This window comes from Stegostoma tigrinum, chromosome 8 (assembly GCF_030684315.1).
Source record: "Stegostoma tigrinum isolate sSteTig4 chromosome 8, sSteTig4.hap1, whole genome shotgun sequence".
NCBI lineage: Eukaryota > Metazoa > Chordata > Chondrichthyes > Orectolobiformes > Stegostomatidae > Stegostoma > Stegostoma tigrinum.
The window spans coordinates 102,445,721-102,467,164 of NC_081361.1; the positions used below are offsets into that span (position 1 = coordinate 102,445,721).

The 21,444-nt window shown below is 48.3% G+C and overlaps 1 protein-coding gene across 5 annotated transcripts in view; it reads left to right on the forward strand.

The window, feature by feature from the left end:
• Positions 1-21,444, forward strand: part of LOC132209911 (netrin-G1-like) — a 141,347-nt gene that overhangs the window by 15,535 nt on the left and 104,368 nt on the right. For 4 of the 5 annotated variants that reach the window (XM_059648202.1, XM_059648204.1, XM_059648205.1 and 1 more), the window contains exon 2: positions 5,555-5,698. The gene's annotated coding sequence lies outside the window, so the exon portion shown is untranslated. Of the gene's footprint in view, positions 1-5,554; positions 5,699-14,994; positions 15,091-21,444 lie in introns of those variants that run through there. The other variant, XM_059648203.1, reaches the window with a different exon arrangement.

Here is a 21,444-nt window from a genome sequence, read left to right on the forward strand (position 1 = left end):
ATGAACACAGCAGGCCAAGTAGCATCTTAAGAGCAGGAAGGCTGACTTTTTGGGCCGAGACCCTTCATCAGAAATGGTGGAGGGGAAGAGAGTTCTGAAATAAATAAGGAGAGAGGGGGAGGAAAATCAAAGATGGATGGAGGAGAAGATAGGGTGGAAAGGAGACAGACAAGTTAAAGGGGCGGGGATGGAGCCAGTAAAGGTGAGTGTAGGTGGGGAGGTAGGGAGGAGATAGGTCAGTGCAGAGAGGACAGATAGGTCAAGGGGATGGGATGAGGTTAGTAGGTAGGAAATGGGTGTGCGGCTTATGTTGGGAGGAGGAGATAGGTGAGAGGAAAAATAGGTTAGGGAGGTGGGAACAAACTGGGCTGGCTTTTGGATGTGATGGGGGGAGGGGAGATTTTGAAGCTTGTGAAGTCCACATTGATACCATTAGGCTGCAGGGTTCTCAAGTGGAATATGAGTTGCTGTTCATGCAACCTTCAGGTGGCATCATTGTGGCACTGCAGGAGGCCAGGATGGACATGTCGTTTAAGGAATGGGAGGGGGCGTTGAAGTGGTTTGCGACTGGGAGGTGCAGCTGTTTATTGCGAACCGAGCGTAGGTGTTCTGCAAAGCGGTCCCCAAGCCTCCGCTTGGTTTCCCCGATGTAGAGGAAGCCATAACGGGAACAGCAGATGCAGTATACCACGCTGGCAGATATGCAGGTGAACCTCTGCTTGATGTGGAAAGTCTTCCTGGGGCCTGGGATAGGGGTGAGGGAGGAGGTGTGGGGGCAAGTGTAGCATTTCCTGCGGTTGCAGGGGAAGGTGCCGGGTGTGGTGGGGCTGGAGGGGAGTGTGGAGCAGACAAGGGAGTCACAGAGAAAGTGGTCCCTCTGGAAGGCAGACAAGGGTGGGGAAGAAAAAATGTCTTTGGTGGTGGGATTGGATTGTAGATGGCAGAAGTGTCGGAGGATGATGCATTGGATTCGGAAGTTGGTGGGGTGGTAGGTGAGGACGAGGGGGATTCTCTTTTGGTGGTTATTGTGGGGATGGGGTGTGAGGGATGAGTTGCAGGAAATGCGGGAGATACGGTTGAGGGCGTTCTTGGCCACTGCAGGGGGCGGGGGGGAGGGGTGTGTTGGTGGAGGTGGGGAGTTGTGGTCCTTGAGAAACGAGGACATCTGAGATATACGGGAGTGGAATGCCTCATCCTGGGAGCAGCTGCAGCGGAGGCGAAGGAATTGGGAATAGGGGATGGCATTTTTGCAGGAAGGTGGGTGGGAGGAGGTGTATTCTAGGTAGCTGTGGGAGTCAGTGGGCTTGAAATGGGTATCGGTTTCTAGGTGGTTGCCCTAGATGGAGATAGAGAGGTCCAGGAAGGTGAGGGAGGTGTTGGAGATGGCCCAGGTGAGCTTAAGGTTGAGGTGGAAGGTGTTGTACACTTTTAGTCTCCTTACTTGAGAAAGGCTGTACAGGAGCTGGAGGGTGTCCAAAGGAGGTTCACAAAGGTGATGCTGCATTTGACAGAATTGGCTAATGTGCAGAGATTGGATAGCCTAGGACTGCGCTCATTGGAATTTAGAAAGGGGATCTTATCAAAACATATAAAGTTATGAAGGGAATAGATAAGATTGAAGGAGGGAGGACGTTTCTACTGGCAGGCGAAACTAGAACAAGGGTAAATAGTCTCAAAATAAGGGGGAGCAGATTTAGGATGGAGTTGAGGAAATTCTTCACCCAAAGGGGTATGATTCTGGAGAATTTCCTCCCCGGTGAAGCGGTTGAGGATAGATAGCCAGATTTTGGACAGTAAAGGAATTAAAGGTAATGGTGAGCAGGCGCCTGAGTGGATATGGGCCCTTGAGCAGAGCAGCCAAGATTCTATTAAATGGTGGAGTGGGCTGAATAGGTCAGATGGCCCACTCCTCCTATTTCTTATGTTCCTGTGTTCTCACATATTTATTTTAACTGGTTCAGATTTTTCTTCACCTCATCTAGATATGACTGGGATCTTGCTGTTTGCAATGAGTTTGATATGTTTTCGGTGTTTTAACAGAGACAATACTTCAGAAGTACCTCACTAACTGTGAAATGCTTTGGGATGTCCTGAGGGAGTGGAAGGTGCTATAGAAATGTAAATCGTTCCATTCTGTTTGAGTCTCTGATTCTGCAGGAGTCCTTTTCCCCAAACTAAAAACCAAACTGTTGTAAATCAGGAACAAAAGCAGAAATTGCCGGAAAAGCTCAGCAGGTCTGGTAGTATATGTGAAGAGAAAATCAGAGTTAATGTTTCAGGTGCAGTGACCCTTCCTCAGGACTGAGTTCTGCGGGACGGTCACTGGACCCGAAACATGGCCTCTAATTCTTCCTTCACATATACTGCCAGACCTGCTGAGACTTTCCGGCAACTTTTGTTTTTGTTCTTTTCCTCCGACTTTCTGAGATCAGGCCCTCTCCATCTCCAGCACTCTCTGCAAACTCTGAATTAAATAGTTTCCATTCTCGGGTTTAGTACCACTGAGGATGAGAAAGTTCTTTGTAGACACAGAAACAAAGCTCTCACCATCCCTGACAACAAAGTGTGAAGCTGGATGAACACAGCAGGCCAAGCAGCATCTCAGGAGCACAAAAGCTGATGTTTCGGGTCTAGACCCTTCATCAGAGAGCTCTCTGATGAAGGGTCTAGGCCCGAAACGTCAGCTTTTGTGCTCCTGAGATGCTGCTTGGCCTGCTGTGTTCATCCAGCCTTACATTTTGTTGTCTTGGATTCTCCAGCATCTGCAGTTCCCATTATCTCTCACCATCCCTCCTGTGTCCTAACATGCTCAGATTACTGATTGTACATTCCCACAAGGTGACAGTTTAATACCTTAGTCATGGAGCTAACACAGATAGAAACATTATAACTGTAAATATTGCAGACACAGACTTTAACATTTCTGTTAACAGTAAGCTGCTAATTGACCCTCATGATCGAATTAGCCAGTGGCCGGGGTCAGGATGTTGTAGATGTGACCAATAACTGAGATAACACAGTGTACAGCCGGAGGAACACAGCAGGGACAGGCATCATCAGAGGAGCAGGAAAACAGACGTGTTGAGTTGGGACCCTTTTTATCCCTGACTCCAGCATCGACAGTTCCTACTGTATCTGATCAATAAATGAACCCAGTTTTGGTGAGTGGGAAACAAAAGTAACTTTAGCCTTTGCGAAGCCCGCAGGGAATCACCCACCCTCTCACCCCCAAACACACTCAGCCCCCTGATTTTACAACCCCTTGTGTGTGTGGGGCGGGGGGTGGGGGAGCAGTGGTGCAGTGGGTGGTGTCAAGGAAATGGGAAACGAGGAGGCCCCCATCTCTGTAACCTCCTCCAGCCCCTACACCCCTCCCATTCTCTGTAACCTCTTCCAGTCCCTACACCCCTCCCATTCTCTGTAACCCCGTCCAGACCCTACACCCCCTCCCTATCACTGTAACCCCCTCCAGCCCCTACACCCCCTCCCTATCTCTGTAACCCCCTCCAGCCCCTACACCCCCTCCCTATCTCTGTAACCCCCTCCAGCCCCTACACTCCCTCCCATTCTCTGTAACCTCCTCCAGCCCCTACACCCCCTCCCTATCTCTGTAACCTCCTCCAGCCCCTACACCCCTCCCATTCTCTGTAACCTCCTTCAGCCCCAACAAGGAATCAAGGGCTATGGAGAGAGTGCAGGGAAGTAGAGTTGAAATGCACATCAGCCATGATTTAAAAGGTGGAGTGGGCTTGACGGGCTGAATGGCATTACTTCCACTCCTATGTCTTATGGTCTTATGGTCTTAAGAGAGTATGGCATGGGGGCAGTGGGAGATGACCCTTGGGGACAGTACTTGGAAGACAACAGGGGCAGATTGAGAGACATATTTCTGCCAGGTGAAGGAGTGTGGAACTCAGGGACAGAAGCTGAAATCAGAGTCGACCTATTCAGCAGAGAAATGAGGAAACTGTTTATGACAGAAATGTTGTTCCCTGAGTGAAACTGTCTGAGGCAGAGAGCAGGAGAGGCTGGAGGCCCGCAGGGTGATCTGTAATCCGTCATGGTTCTAGGAGGAGACAGAGGTGGGGGATTAAAGTCAAGGGGATGTGCACGAGGCTGTGGGAACTTGGTGTTTGTGTTTCAGAATTGTTCTGTCTTTTAATGAACATCCTGCTGAAGGGAAGTACTAACTGAGCTGCCCTCGAGCTGACAGTCTCTTGCACTGAGCTGAACAAAGTGCTGTTCTCTATTCCATTACTGTCAGCTTCAAATCATCCTTAACACTTCATTTCTGGCCCCGTTCTGACACCAGGCAGATGAACAAACTCATCTCCTGTCCTGGGCACCACACACTCAGCAGCAAGGACAGAAAATCATTGCACTCTCAACATCTCAACCCAAGGTTATCATCATCACAAATTCAATCAGTCACCTTGAGAAGGAATAATGGAGCTGCTCAGGGGCTGAAAATGAAGACAGCAAAAACTTAACAATTGCTGAGCTAAACCTGCCCAATTCCCTATCTGTGTAATATCCTCCAGCCCCGACACCCCCTCCCTACCTCTGTAATCTCCTCCAGACCCTACACCCCTCCCTATCTCTGTGACCCCCTCCAGCCCCTACACCCCTCCCTATCTCTGTAACCCCCTCCAGCCCCTACACCTCCTCCCTATCTCTGTAAACGCCTCGAGCCCCTACACCCCTCCCTATCTCGTAAAACATCCTCCAGCCCCTACACCCCCTCCCTATCTCTGTAACATCCTCCAGCCCCTACACCCCCTCCCTATCTCTGTAACCCCCTCCAGTCCCTACACCCCCTCCCTATCTCTGTAACCCCCTCCATCCCCTACATCCCCTCCCTATCTCTGTAACATCCTTCAGACCATACACCCCCTCCCTATTAATGTAACCCCCTCCAGCCCCTACACTCCCTCCTTATCTCTGTAACCTCCTCCAGCCCCTACACTCCCTCCCTATCTCTGTAACCCCCTCCAGCCCCTACACCCCCTCCCTATCTCTGTAACATCCTTCAGCCCCTACACCCCCTCCCTATCTCTGTACCACCTCCAGCCCATACACCCCCTCCCTATCTCTGTACCACCTCCAGCCCCTCCACCCCCTCCCTATCTCTGTACCACCTCCAGCCCCTACATCCCCTCCCTATCTCTGTAACCCCCTCCAGTCCCTCCACCCCCTCCCTATCTCTGTAACCCCCTCCAGTCCCACCACCCCCTCCCTATCTCTGTAACCCCCTCCAGCCCCTACACTCACTCCCTACCTCTGTAACATCCTCCAGCCCCTACACCCCCTCCCTATCTCTGTAGCCCCCTCCAGCCCCTACACTCCCTCCCTATCTCTGTAACCCCCTCCAGCCCCTACACCCCTCCCTATCTCTGTAAGCTCCTCCAGCCCCTACACCCCCTCCATATCTCTGTAACCCCCTCCAGCCCCGACACCCACTCCCTATCTCCATAACCCCCTCTGCTGCTTAGTCCCCACTTTATCCTCACACCCTCCTCTAATGCTAATGCGGTAACTTTCTGCTCTTTTCCAGTTCCCTCTGATTCCTGACTTTAGTTGTCCTGACGTGGATGACAATTCCTACACCTGCCGAGTTGTTGAGCTCTGTAAAGTCTTTCTGATTATTCTCTGCAACACTTTGACGCTGTCCCGGAAACCAGCACTTTGCTATTGATTGGTGAGTCGGCATTTGATTTGGCGATAGGTTTGTGATTGGATGCTGCATTATTGGGTTTTGCAGCAAGGTTGGGGGATGTTGTTATCACTGAGAGCAACCGAGATCCCAGTAAATGGTGGAGCAGTCTCAATGGGTTGAATGGCCTCCTCTTTCTCATGTATTGTGTTTTTTGGGATATTTCTGTGTTCCTGTTTGCAGCCAAATTTCCTCCATCAGAGCTTTGACTGTATGGCTCGTGTACTCCCATTGATCCTCGGGTGTGCTGAGCTGCCGTAAGGTGCTTTCGGAGTGCAACTCTTTCCTTTATGATTTGAGGGATTGTCTTAAATCCACATACACCACATTCTCCAGTCTAACATTCTTACCTCAAACTCTACACTTTGTAAATCTTTGGTGACTGGAACTGTCTGTCTTATTTAAAGCCTTTGTTGTACTTATCGAGATTTCCTGTTTGCTGCCTGTTGTGGGAGAAATCCAGAGGTAGTGACTGGACTCTGTGGAGTTGGTAAACCTGTGCTGGCCCAGTGCCTGAGCAGGTAGGCAGCACATACACAGCTTAATATCCGTCCATGAGAACAGGGAAAGGTGACTGGGGGCAGGAAGTGGATGCTCTGAGACTGGCATCACAATGTCACAGGTTAATTTCATTGTAAAGTGAGAGGATTGCTCACATTTATTAGAATAACTCTTCTTGACTATTCCATTCCCCCCACCCCCCCGACTCCAACGCACTGTCTCTGGGAAATAATGTTGGGTTCTAGTCTATTATTAATAATTTTCTGGGCTGTCAGCCCGATGCTTACGTAGTGAAACTGTCCCGTCAATGAGTGAAAGGCACTGCTCAGTGTCTCAGAAATTCACTCTCCCTCTCAAAGTACGTTTCGGCCCCTCATCTCAGAGCTGCTCCCTTGTAAACGTTTTTCTCAGAGTGCAACATCTGGCTCTTTACTCGTCACCATGCAATATCACCCCTTCAAATTCACACTTACCCTGAGCATTACAATGGAGCAGAGTCCATGCACATTTCACAGAGAATTACAGATCAGAACAATCATCATGACTGAGGGAGTGCGACATTCTCAGAGGGTCAGTACTGAGGGAGTGCCGCATTGTCAGAGGGTCAGTACTGTGGGAGTGCCGCACTGTCAGAGGGTCAGTACTGAGGGAGTGCCACACTGTCAGAGGGTCAGTACTGAGGGAGTGTCGCACTGTCAGAGGGTCAGTGCTGAGGGAGTGCCGCACTGTCAGAGGGTCAGTACTGAGGGAGTGCCGCACTGCCAGAGGGTCAGTACTGAGGGAGTGCCATACTGTCGGAGGGTCAGTGCTGAGTGACACACTGTCAGAGGGTCAGTAGTGAGAGAGTGCAACCTTCTGGCAGATACAAAGTGAAGACAGATACTTAGACCCAATCAGATGCAGACAGACAAAGACAGGCACAGAGACTCAGATAGACATAGATGGATACAAACAGTCTCACTGTCTCTGACACAAGCACAGACACTGAGATTGAGACACACATAAACATGAACAATTAGAATCACGCAATCCGTGACACAAATAGACACACAGAGACACCAACACATACTGAGCCGCGGATAGACACAGATATATACAAAGGCCCACACGTACAATGAAGCACTCGGGCGCATAAGCAGACTGACAGAAACACATCGCCACAATCACACAAAATATCTCTCACAGACACAGTCACTGACACAATACAGTCTCTGGGAAGCAGGCTTATTATTTAATGAATAAAGATGTTTGGCTCACTCACTGAAGCTTCTGTAAATTCTCTGAAGCAGCTCATCCATCCCAGAAAATATTCATGAGGATCAGTTTGAGACTGCAGAAAGTTCACATGAGGCAGGAGTGATTCTCACTTCCAATATTCTCTTTAAACAAGTTTCCACAGTGATGTGCAGATTTAAATGTCACTCAGATCAATCTGTTTGTTTGCATCTTGCTGATGCTTTGAATTTGTTGATGATGGTTTGTGGTGAATTTGAGATATTCCTGGGTAAAGTTGGCCCCCCTTCAGATGTTGACATCTCCTGTTACCGATCCCAAAAGCCCAATGATCGAGGAAGATGATTGGGGAACACAGCAGGACCAACAAATGTGGAATCTCCCTGATCTGGTGTCATGGTGTTCACACATTGAGTGACTCTCTTTGTTCCGAAAAAGGCCATTCAGCCCATCAGTGTGCTGCAGATGTTTGAAAGATTTGTCCAATTACCCCCACAACTTATTCATTCCTTATAATCCTCCAATGTACTCTCCTTCCTGTACTTCCCTGATTACCATCTGAAAATTATTATTAAACCTGCTTTCACTGCCGTTTCAGGCAGCACATTGGAGCTCACAACAGATTCTCAATCTCACTCACAAACCCTGCGATGATGTTTGGTTCTTTGGAGCGGCTCAATTGCCCAGAAGGACCAGGGCGCGACCGCCATCCATGGCGCAGCCCACAGCAGGACGCACGGTCCGTGGAGCTGACCGCAGCCGGACCCGCTGTCCATGGTCCTGACCGTCACCGAAACTGCCGGTCACAGCATGACCCCCGCTGTCCATGGTGCTGACCCCTGCACCCCTCTCTCCTCTCGCGGCTGTGCATGGCGCTGACCGCCGCGGTGGCCCGCTGTCCATGGTGCTGACCCCTGCACCCCTCTCTCCTCTCGCGGCTGTGCATGGCGCTGACCGCCGCGGTGGCCCGCTGTCCTTGGTGCTGACCCCTGCACCCCTCTCTCCTCTCGCGGCTGTGCATGGCGCTGACCGCCGCGGTGGCCCGCTGTCCATGGTGCTGACCCCTGCACCCCTCTCTCCTCTCGCGGCTGTGCATGGCGCTGACCGCCGCGGTGGCCCGCTGTCCATGGTGCTGACCCCTGCACCCCTCTCTCCTCTCGCGGCTGTGCATGGCGCTGACCGCCGCGGTGGCCCGCTGTCCTTGGTGCTGACCCCTGCAGGGCCCTCTCGCAAGCTCTCTCCCGGCATTTCCATCACTTCAGCGTTCTGAGGAAGGTTCACCGGACCCGAAACATTAACGCAGTTTCCTCCTTCGCAGATGTTGGCAGTCCTGCTAAGCCTTTCCAGCAACTTTGTTTTTATTTCCATCACTTTCCCCGCCAACCCCACTCCCAAAATAGGCTCAGACTACATGGAAAATAAATCCCTTATCTCCCCTTCTGTGCATTTTCCTGACTCCCTTCAATCCGTCCCCCTCTAATCACTGACTCTCCTTCTCTTGGAAACACTTTCTCATAATTTACTTCATCAGAAACTTGCATAATTTATTAAACTTTCAGCTGATTTGTCAACATTTTATCAAATCTCTGCTTAACTTTCTCTGCTCCAAGGGGAACAGCCCCAGCTTTTCCAGTCTCTCCACATTCACTGAAGTCCCCTATCCTTGCTCCCACTTCAGCAAATCTCCTCCACACTCTCTCCATGACCCCAATGTCCTTCCTAAAGAGTGGGGTCCACGACTGGACTCAATCTCCTGTAGTTTGTAACAGAGAGTGAATGGATAGTAACAAGTACAAATGAACAACAACCACACAAATCAGGAGCAGGAGGCTTTTCTGCCCCAAAACCCTGTGCTATTTTTGATAAGGTCATGGCTGATCTGGCTGTGCCACCTCTCCACTTCATAGTCACACCACAATAACCTTTGACTCCTTTATTAATGATGGACCTATCCTCCTCAGCCTCAAAGAAAATCAATATCACACTCTCAGTGCTCTCTGAGGAGAAAAATTCGAAATCCTCATCACCTTGTGAGGAAAAATGCCCTGCCTCAGCCCCTCCTCAAGGGAAAACATCTTCTCATAAACCACCATGTCAAGGCACCTAAGAATCCAATGTGTTTCAATAAGGTCACCTCACATTTCTCATCACACCAATGGATACAGGCCCAGTCTGTACGTCCTTCCCTCAATAGATAACCCCCTCATCCCAGGAATCAGTCCAGAGAACTTTGTCTGAATTACTCCTAATGTAATTATGTCCTCTCATAACTGAGCAATAAAGGACTGTGCTCAGTATTCCCGTGGTCTCACCAACATCCTGTATGTTTTAAATTGTAAGAAAACTTACACTGTTTATTATTCTATTCCCCTCTAACTGAACAACAACATTCCATCTCCCTTCCAAATCACTCCCTGTCCCTGTTTCCTCAGCCTGTTTTGTGATTGATGCGCCAGGACCCCCCAATCCTGCTGTACTGCAGATTCGTGCAGTCATTGTCCTTTTCTTTTTATAAATTGCTGCTTTTCTGTTCTCTCTGGCAAAGTCAACAATTCCCACATTATACTCGAGATAACAAGGTGTGGAGCTGGATGAACACAGCAGGCCAAGCAGCATTGTAGGAGCACAAAAGCTGACGTTTCGGACCTAGACCCTTCATCAGAAAAGGGAGTACTATTATCTCTCTCCTATATTCTCCTCCATTTGTCATATTCTCCCCACTCAGAGAGCATGTTCCTTGCACAAACTACTCCCCTACCTTCCGTACAAATTTGAATCAACTCCTGAAGTTTAGACACACATTTCTCCTTTTTCAATGTGGACTGTGATCGATCTGGGAGCAGGCTTGGTGGGAACAGCGATAGAAGGGTCAGAAATACCAGGAGAGACTCAGACAACAGCTCCTACTGAGGTCAGCAGCATGGACAGCAACTCACGCCGAGATCATTTTGAGCAACTCAACCTCTCCAAAGACTCAGCCCACATGGCAGGGCTTTTGCGTGAGTTTGAGAATCTGTCTCAGACCCACCCTAACATCTTTCATCCACAATTCACTCAGTCTGATTCATCGCTGCTTCACTGGGACACAGGCAGACTCAAACTAACACTGTCAGCTAACATCAAATGCCTAGCTTCCAGCTCCTTCCCACAGGAAGAGCAGGTCACTCAGCCCAAGATCCTGTTCCACCATTTACTGAAAAATTAGGGAGAGAAAGAGCTCACAAGAAGAATGATCAACATCAGACAGTCAATAATTACCTCAACTGGAAATTCAGGTATAATGTCTTTCTCCACAGAGTGGGCAGAATGTGGATTCACAAGGAGTAGTTGAGGAAAATCACAGAGGCAAGAAAGCATGATCCAATGATAGAGAAAGGATTAGAAGGATATAGTGACAGGTTGAGATGAAGAGATGTTTGGAGGAAATTTATCTGGAGCTGGAACCCCAGCATGGAGCATTTGGGCTGAATGGCCTGTTTCCATGCTGTGACTCTCCCTTAAATAGTTTGATTCCTACAGATAACTCCTTCCATACAGTGGCCCCAGTCAGTGCCAGAGTCAGAATGGGGACTAGATTGATTCAGAAAGCAGTCTGGAGAATGTGATCAGTCCCACAAACAGCAGCTGAACATGGAAAGCTTTACACAGGGGAATGTGGAATTATACAGCAGCTGGTGACAGAGAGATTGTCACCAAGTGTTTTCATTCCAAACTCCACAGCCCATAATTAGTGGTCAGCACTGTAACATTATCTGCTCAGTGTTATTACTTTATTATATGTTTCATGTTAATGGAGAAAAACAGTGTGTTAAACTGTGCTCCCTAACTTGTTAAGTGACAATAACCAGAGCCAAATGATGGGACCAATAGGAGCTTCATGTCCCTGATCTAAGTTCACCCATAGCCCAGGCCTAAAGGTTGGAGAAGGCCTATCATTTGCTGCTGTGTTTTCAGAGCAGTGTCTTTGTGTTAAGTGGCTGTGCTCAATTACAGGTTTTGGGCCTGTGCAATGAACTAATTGTCCTTCAGGAGACTCTGATCAGAGGGAGTTGGAGACCAGGCCCCAGAGATAAAGCTCTGAACTGAGATTTTATTCCCTGAAATGCCTCGGACATTGAGAAATCTGGAATTACAAGCCAAGGCTGAGTTTCTGCGGTGAATAAGATCTGATTTCCTCCTAATGGTCGAGTTTAGTCACTCACAGGAAAACAGTATCTTTTATTTAACATTCTCCGTATATTTAACATCGACTTTTATCTCCTGTGTAAACATTCATTTCCCGAGTTGGTGAAAAGTCCTGTAATATCAGTGTAATGTGATATAATGCCACTGCACTTGAAGCATCAAATCACATCTTGAGACAACACAGTAGGAACCCCTTCACCTTCAATCTGTGTCCCTCTAGTCACTGACCCTCCTCCCCCGCAAACATTTTCTCCTGATTTATCCGTAGGCTCACAGATTTATACAGCTCAGAAACAGGCCCTTTAGCCCAACTCATCCATGCCCACCAGGTTTTCTAAACTGAACTAGTCCTACTTGCCTATGTTTGGCACAGATCCCTCCAACCCTTTGCTATCCATGTAACCATCTAAAAGTCTTTTAAATGTTGTAAATATTCCAGCTTCTACCACTTTGTCTGGCAGCCTGTTCCATACACGCACAGCCCTCCGTATGATAAAGCTGCCCCTCAAGCCCCTTTTAAATCCTTCCCCTCTGATTTGAAACCAATGCCATCTCATTTTGGACTCTCCTACCCTGGGGAAAAGACATTAGTTCTTCACTTTCTCTTCGCCTCTCCTGATTTTATAACATCTATAAACCTCTCATGATTTTATAAATCTCTATCAACCTTTGCATCCATCTCCAATTCTCCAGGGAAAAAAAAATTTCCTGTCTATCTATCCTGTCCTTACAACTCCAACCGTCCAGTTTCGGGAACATCCTTGCAAATCTTTTATGCACACTTTCCAGTTTCCTAACATCCTTCCCATAACAGGTCAACCAAAATGTGGCCTTACTAAAATCTTGTACAGCCTTAACATGACATCCCAACTCCTGTACTCAGTGCTCCCACTGATGAAGACCAATATCTCAATATCCTTTTTCACTACCCTGCCTGCCTGTGACACCATACTCAATCAGGCTTTCTTCATGATTTTGAACACCTTGGTTAAATCCCACTGAACCGTCTCTGCTCGGAGGAGAACAATCTCAGCTTCTCCAGCGTCTCCTCATTCACTTAAGTCTTTTAACCCCGATCCCATTCCTGTAAATCTCCTCCACACCCTCTCCAAGACCCTGACATTCTTCCTAAAGAGTGGGGCCACATGAAGACAATACTGTCTCTGAGTCTGGGATTTGTTATTGGAGATTGAGGAAACAAGGGGCAGGAAAGTCAGTGATGAACAGAGAAAGAATAAAGAGAATTGTTACAGACTGAGCGGAGGCTACATTTTATTCAGAAGGCAAGCTGTGATCTAGAAAGAGTGTGGAATTTTTAACCCTCCCCAAGGGCAGGTTTGTTGGAGTCAATGTTTAATTAGGACGGTTGGATGAAGGGTGGAGATGCTAAAACCCTCTCCTCCTGTAACCCCCTGATTTAGTTGGGACAGCCCATGAACAGTATTCCCTCACTGTCATCAGTGGAGGCCCCTGGGGATGTGATGAATGATGTGAAAGGTCTGAACCCTCCCCCATAACCATCAACACTGGCAGTGACCTGCCGACAGGCACTAGTGTTGCTGAGTGATGCGTTGGGGATGTGGGGTGGGGGGAATGCTGCCCGGGGATGAAACAGTGTTTGAGGGCAATAGCCAGAACTTTTTCATAGAGGTTCTGACATGAAAGCACAGGGAGAAAAATACTCACCATCAACCAATCAGCTGCTTAATTTCATATAAAATTCACAAGAAACAAGATATAGTCCTTCCACACAGGAAAACAGAAATTGAGTGATGGAGAGAGAGAGGCAGTGAGTGCTGGATTCACGGAATAAGTGATAGAGAGAGGGAGAGAGGGTGAGTAATGGACAGGAAGAGAGTGAGTTTTGGAGAGGGAGAGGCTGAGAGAGAGTGTGAATGATGTAGAGAGAGAGAGAGAGACAGAGTGATGAAGAATGGGAGAACCTGAGAGGGGGAGACAGAAAGAGAGAATAAGTGATGAAGAGAGGGAAGTAGAGAGGGAGTGAGTAACAGAGAGAGAGAATGAGAGATTGAGAGAGGGAGTGAGTGATGCAGAGATATGGAGGCTGACAGACAGAAGGTGAGAGAGGCACATGGAGATTTCAATGGAATGTGTCAATCACAGTAACCGGCCTAAGACACAGCCTCCCCTGTGATGGGAATGTACGAGGTTTTCCAATCCCTGGGTCAGTGAAAAGCCCTGTGCTGTCCCATTGCTATCGGAGAGCACTGGATGCCTGTTACTACAGAGGCCTGCCCCTATTAGCCCTCCACTCCCAGCTCCATATTGACCCAACTCGCCCAGATACAGAAACAAAACATCAGCAGAATAAAAACAAGGAACTATAGATGCTGGAAATCTGAAGAAAAATCTGCAGGAGAAACTCAGCAGGTCTGGCAGTTTGCATGGAGAGACAAACAGAGTTAACGTTCTGAGTCCAGTGACCCTTCCTGACTGAATATCTCCTGATGTGTCCCTATGTCAGACTTAATCTTGCAATGTTCCTCTGAAACATTCTGCGACCTTTCATTCTTTGAAAGGCACTATGTAAATGGAAGTAGCTGTTGTTTCCGAGTGTTTCATTGGCTGGATGGGCCTTTGGATAAAGCTGTCAGCATCTTCTCTGGACAATGAAGGGTTAATTTGATTGGGATTAAAAGGGTGGACAATTTCACAGCAACAAGACTTGGCCAATGAATATAGCCTTACCCATGAGAGCCAGCTTCCCTGAAATAATTCTTCAAAATGCCGACCCCTCCAAATCCAGGGAAATAATCAGCTCCTGAAAGGAGCTGTCAGCTCACATTGACTGTGATGACCAATGGGTGGGGAAGGTATAAATCCTGCTGCTAATGTCACTGTATAAACTGCCTCTTCATTCCGAAAGCTGGAGAATTAATGCAGTGGGTGAGAAGCTTTAATCAGGCTGTAGGATATAAATATTTAACAGCCAGAGCTCAATGTTCATTTGTACAGACACTGGAGAATAAATGATGTTGTGCAAGTTGTAAGAATGAGTTGAAATGTTTAAAGTTTGACCCCTTGGAGACAATCTGAGCATCTGTTTAAAGCCCCACCCTGAGGACAGGGGTGGAGGGCAGCAGATTGCTCTGCCTGAAGGTCAGGGGGAGGGCCGTGGGGTCGATGGTCCAGCCAATCCTTCCCCTGGGTTCAGTCTGTGTGATGGTCATTGCTTTAACCCTGAGAGCTTCTGGACATTTGGGAGATGGTGAGAGAGCGATGGAAGTCTGAATCTCTCCATGACTGAGAGTCTCTCAGGGTGAGCTCAGTGTTACACTCAGAGATTGTAAGAACTGCAGGTGCTGAAGTCAGAGATAGCACAGTATGGAATTGGAGGAGCGCAACAGGCCAGGTGGCATCAGGGGAGCAGGAAAGTTGACATTCTCTGGGTCGGGAGCCTTCTTCAGAAATGGGGCTGGGACTGAAGCCCAGTAAAGGTGTGTCTAGTATATGTTAATGTTTTCTGTCTGTGTACAGTCCATGTTAGTGCTGTATCACTGTGTCCATCCCTCATTAATGCTGTATCACTTTGCCCAGTCCATGTTAGTGCTGTATCACTGCGTCCAGTCCATGTTAGTGCTGTATCGCTGTGTCCAGTCCATGTTAGTGCTGTATCACTGTGTCCAGTCCATGTTAACACTGTATCGCTGTGTCCAGTCCATGTTAGTGCTGTATCGTTGTGTCCAGTCCATGTTAATGCTGTATCACTGTGTCCAGTCCATGTTAATGCTGTATCACTGTGCCCAATACCACCAGGGCCCTGTCTAACTGAAGTATAACCTCTCAGCGTTTATATTCAATTCACCTTTCGATCCATGGTAAAATTCTGCCAGTGTTCTGAATGACTCGCTGTCCCTGCAAATATTTTGTAATTCATGCACAAGGACACCCAGATCCCTCTGCATCTTACTCCATCAGCCTCTCTTTCCCAATGCTCTCCCCCTCCCCATCCCAATGTAAGGAGCAATGGTAACTGAATGGGATTAAAGTGAAGATCTGTCATTATTTCACAGTGTGATGGGGCAGCATTGAGGGGCTGAATGGCCTCTGGGTGATTTGAGGAGTTTTCTTATGGCTCTATGTGAAATGTCTGTGTCAAATGCCTTGAGTTGTTCCCCTTGAGCCTGGGAGAAAATCTTTCTCCCAACAACTGTCAGATGGAAAGAGAATGAGGCAGGAGGTGTCAGGTAGTGACAGAGACAGTGAGGGAGGGCGTGAGGCAGGTCACTGGGGTAAGCCAGGGAGTGACAGAGATGGGAGAAAGGGAGTGAGGCAGGTCACTGGGGTAAGCCAGGGAGTGACAGAGATGGGAGGAAGGGACTGAGGCAGGTCGCTGGGGGAGTCTGGGAGTGACAGAGATGGCGAGGGAGGGAGTGAGGCAGGTCACTGGGGGGAATCAGGGAGTGACAGGGCTGGTAGGGGAGGGTGTGAGGCAGGTCACTGGGGGGAGTCAGGGAGTGGCGGAGAAGGTGACGGAGGGAGTGGGGCCTCAGGGAGATCATGGACTTCAACAAGGATCATAGGGCCAGAGCCAAGGGCTCAGTGAGGAATGATTGGTCAGGAGCAGCTCCTCACCATCTGGTTGGCTGCTCCTTGCAAATAAAAACAGGTCCCAGATGATGAGGAAAAGGTTTGGATATTATGTTGAAGACAAATTTAGTAGGAGTGTCATAATGTTAGATGATCAACTGTGGAGTATCGAATCACCAGCTCTGGGTTTGAGCCTGAGATGAGGAGAAATGTCTTCACCCAGAGAGTGGTGGGTCTGTGGAATTGTCTCCTGTCGGACATGGTTGGGGTCAAAATGCTTTCAAGAAGGAGTTGGATATCGCATTTGAGACAACAGAAGCGAAAGGATCCTGGGGTAAAGCAGGAACATGCTGTTGAATGGATGATCTGCCATGATCGGATTGAATGGCAGAGCTCGATCGAAGGGCTGAATTGTCTCTCCTTCTCCTATTTCCCCTTGTTTCTATGATTCTATGTGTTCAGTGAATGAGTGGGGAACAGGGTCAGAAACTGCGTGAATGGGAGAGGTTCGGTAATCAGGAACATCAAACTGGAATGTATCAAATTCCTGAGAGCATCAATGGGCACTGAGCAATAGAGCAGAAAAGGTTAAATGAAGAGGACAGACTGCAGACATTACAATACTGTCTACACTTCCACTGACTGCAAAGAGCTTTGGAATGTCCTGAGGTGGTGGCAGGCGCTAGAGCAATGTAAGTCCTTTCTTTAATATCTGTGAGCCCAAGCTAGGCTTGTTTCACATCAGCCTCTCGGTCAGTGTGAAAGGACTGTGTTTGCTCCCTGGAGGTGGACAATAAATGTTGACAGGTTTCCTATTCCACTCGAGTTGCCTCCGAGTCTCAGCCCCAGCTGATGTTTGCCGTCTTGTTGGTGAATGTTTCTCGTTTTAGTTTTGATGGATGGGGCTATCAGGGCTGTAATTACATTGAGCTTTGCTCATTCCTCTTTGATCTGTTTACAGAGTGTCACACTGTCAGCCTTGGGCCAGAAACTGAGCCGTGAGCTCAGGGATTGGGAGGAATATCACACTGAGTGATTTCCACTCCAGTGTTTCTGTATCTCAGGAATGACTCCCACTCCAGCTTTCAGCATCTATTCCAATCCCAATGGATTGACTCTCCTTTCCTCGCTGTCCTGGTTCCTCCTTCCAGGGAGCAATTAACTCTAGTCCCCACTCCCTGGGCAGGATCCCACACCCCAAGTGGTCATTCTTCATCTACAAGGCCTGATGTTAGCTGGCTATTCAACATTAGGAGGATTCACACTGAAACCCATCCTCTCTTTAAAAAATCGTGGATAAACTTGTTTAAAAAGACACTTGGGACCCAGGGCTTTATGAACAAAGGCAGAGCCAACCAGAGCCAGAGATTCAAGAGATTGATAAGTATTGGGGTCCTGATGGGATCTATCCCAGAATATTGAGGGAGGAAAAAGAACAAATTGCTGGAACATTGACAGGCACCTCTGTATCCACTTTGGCCACAGGTGAGGTCCCAGAGGACTGGAGAATAGCCAATGTTGTCCCATTGTTTATAAAGGGTAAGAGAGATAATCCTGGAAATTACAGGCCTGTGAGCCTCACATTGGTGGTCGGGAAATTAATTGGAAAAGATTCTCAGGGTCAAGATGTACCAGCATTTCGAAGCAAATGTACCTATTAGTGATAGGCAGCATGGTTTTGGGCAGGAGAGGAATTTGATCGAGTTTTTTGAGGAGATGATGACAATGATTGAGGAGGGAAAAGAAGTTGATGTTGTCTACATGGACTTCAGAAAAGCCTTTGACAGGTCCCTCATGGCAGACTGGCACAAAAGGTGCAATCACATGGTGTGAGGGGGAGAGCTGGCAAAATGGAGTCAGAGCTGGTTTAGTCATAGGAGACAGAGTGTCGCAGTGGAAGGACGCTTTTTGGAATGGAGGACTGTGACTAATGGTGTTCCACTGGGATCAGGGCTAGAATCTCTGCTGTTAATGATCTACATAACAATTTGGAGATAAAGTTTTGTGGATGACACAAGATCAGTTGGAGGCACCGGCAGAAAAATGGCAGATGGAATTTAATCTGGATAAATGTGAGATGATGCATTTGGAACTTGAAGTACAGGTGGAAATTATACAGTGAATGGCAGAACCCTTAGGAGTATTGATGTGCAGAGGGATCTGGGTGAGCAGGTCCACAGATCATTGAATGTGTCAGCGCAGGTGGATAAGGTAATAAAAAAGGCTTATGGAATGCTTGCCTTCATTGGAAGGGGCATTAAATATAGGAATAGGCAAGTTATGCTGCAGTTTATAGAACTTCAGTTAGGCCACACTTGGGATATTGTGTACAGTTCTGGTCACAATACTGCCAGAAGGATGTGAGTGTTTTGGAGACAGTACAGAAGAAGTTTACCAGGATGTTGCCTGGTATGGGGGACTTTGATTTGAAGGAAGGTTGGATGGACTGAGGGATAATGGGAACTGCAGATGCTGGAGAATCCAAGATAACAAAGTGTGGAGCTGGATGAACACAGCAGGCCAAGCAGCATCTCAGGAGCACAAAAGCTGACGTATTGTGCTTAGACCATTAATCAGAAAAGGGGGATGGGGGGAGGGTTCTGAAATAAATAGGGAGAGAGGGGGAGGCGGACTGAAGATAGATAGAGGAGAAGATAGGTGGAGAGGAGAGTATAAGTGGGGAGGTTGGGAGGGGATAGGTCAGTCCGGAGAAGACAGACAGGTCAAGGAGGTGGGATGAGGTTAGTAGGTAGGAAATGGAGGTGCGGCTTGAGGTGGGAGGAGGGGATAGGTGAGAGGAAGAACAGGTTCGGGAGGCGGGGACGAGCTGGGCTGGTTTTGTGATGCAGTGGAGGGAGGGGAGATTTTGAAGCTTGTGAAATCCACATTGGGCTGCAGGGTTCCCAAGCGGAATATGAGTTGCTGTTCCTGCAACCTTCAGGTGGCATCATTGTGGCACTGCAGGAGGCCCATGATGGACATGTCATCTAAAGAATGGGAGGGGGAGTTGAAATGGTTTGCGACTGGGAGGTGCAGTTGTTTATTGCGAACCGAGCGGAGGTGTTCTGCAAAGCGGTCCCATGCATCTCTTGGTTCCCGGTGACAGTGACCCGGTTACTTTCCATCACTCTCTCTGTACATTAACAGTGATCAGGTTACTCTCCATTACTCACTCTGTAGATTAACAGTGACCCAGTTACACTCCATCACTCGCTCTGTACTTTAACAGTGACCCGGTTACTCTCCATCACTCGCTCTGTACTTTAACAGTGACCCGGTTACTCTCCATCACTCGCTCTGTAGATTAACAGGAACCCGATTACTCTCCATCACTCGCTCTGTACATTAACAGTGACCCGGTTACTCTCCATTACACACTCTGTACATTCACAGTGACCCGGTTACTCTCCATCACTCGCTCTGTAGATTAACAGTAACCTTGTTATTAACCTGAGCAGCTCTCCATCAATTTGGTCAAGCAAGTATTGCAGCCTTTCAGGTTACCAAGAAGGCTGGTTCCTTCTTTGGGGCAGACTCCACATGCTATCTGACCAATTCCACTTGCACGGCTCAGCTCCTTCCAGTTTGACATCTCCTGGTCCAGACATTGCCTTTGCTTCAGTTGGTGGCCCCGTGGTTCCCCATCGAGTGGCTTCTCTCCACGAGCAACACTCACCGGGATCTCACTCATCTAGCTCTGGCCATTGGCTCCTCACACACAGCTGTAGGGTTTAGCCTTGCAGCTCCAGGCTGTCCTTTTATCCCTCCAGAATGTAACAATTCCACTGGGGGGAGTCAGTGGCCGATCAGCAGACAACCTTGATCCATTTGGATTCTCAGGGTTCCCAAAGTCAATTCCCTGGGCAGGGGGCAGAGGTATTGGGGTAGGGCCAGGGGATGCTGGACTGAATCATGAACTTCACAGAGAATCCCCGTCTTTTCGGATAAATTTTGAAAACTTAATGTTGGAATTTAGGTTAGAAAGAATGGTTCAGGTTAAAACAATGTGATGGAAACAGGTACGATAGCAATGTTTAAGTGTTATTTAAGACGGATACTTGGGTCCGGACAATGTGCAGACAGATGGGATTTGCTTAAAATGGCATCATGGTCAACAGGGTCTATTCAATGCCATCAATTCCTGACAGTGTGGAAACAGTCCATTCAGCCCAACCAGTCCACACAACCCCTCCGAAGGGCATCCCAGCCAGGCCCATTCTCCTACATTTCCCATGTCTAACCCACCTAACCTGAACATCCATGGACACTACAGGCAATTTAGCATGGCCAGTCCACCCAGCCTGCACATCTTTGGACTGTGGGAGGAAACCGGAGCACCCGAAGGAAACCCACACAGACACAGGGAGAATGTGTAAACTCCACACAGACAGTACCTGAGAGTAGAATCGAACCTTGGCCCCTGGCTCTGTGAGGCTGCAGTGCTAACCATTGAGCCACCGTGCGGGGAAAGGGGAGATTTTGGAGTAAATAGTCTGTGTAGTTAGTTGGTGATTTTAAGAGTTTGAATACATTAACTGAACATGGATACATTTGGGATTAACATCTGCGGATATTAAGATAAGGGGTGCATGTAGGGTTCTGTGTAGGTTAATGTGTGTACATATTAAAGTCAGCTCGGAGAGGGACAGAGATCAGTTATCCATCACTGTCCCCTACCCCCATCCCTCTCCCCCACCTCCTCCCCTCCACACACAACACACACACACACACACACACACACACACACACACACACACACACACACTCACACACTCACACACACACTCACACACTCACACACACACTCACACACACACACAACACACACACACACACACACACACACTCTCTCTCGCACAGTGGCGCGCACACACAGACACACTCACTCGCACACAGACTGTCTCATGCACACAAACTCTCACACACACACACTCTCTCGCACACTCTCTCTCTCTCTCACACACACACACACACACACACACTCACACTCACGGACTCTCGTACACACACGTACTCTCTCACACACACACACATGCGCGCACACACACACACACTCTCTCTCACACACACACACAGACACACTCGCACACACACACACACACACACACACACAGACACACACACACACACACACATACATGGCAGATGGTGGAATCTAAATTTGACAAAAATCTGGAATTTAGAGTACAATGATGACAGTGAATCCATTGTCAGTTATTGTCAAAACCCACCTGGTTCACTAATGTTCTTTAGGAAAGGAA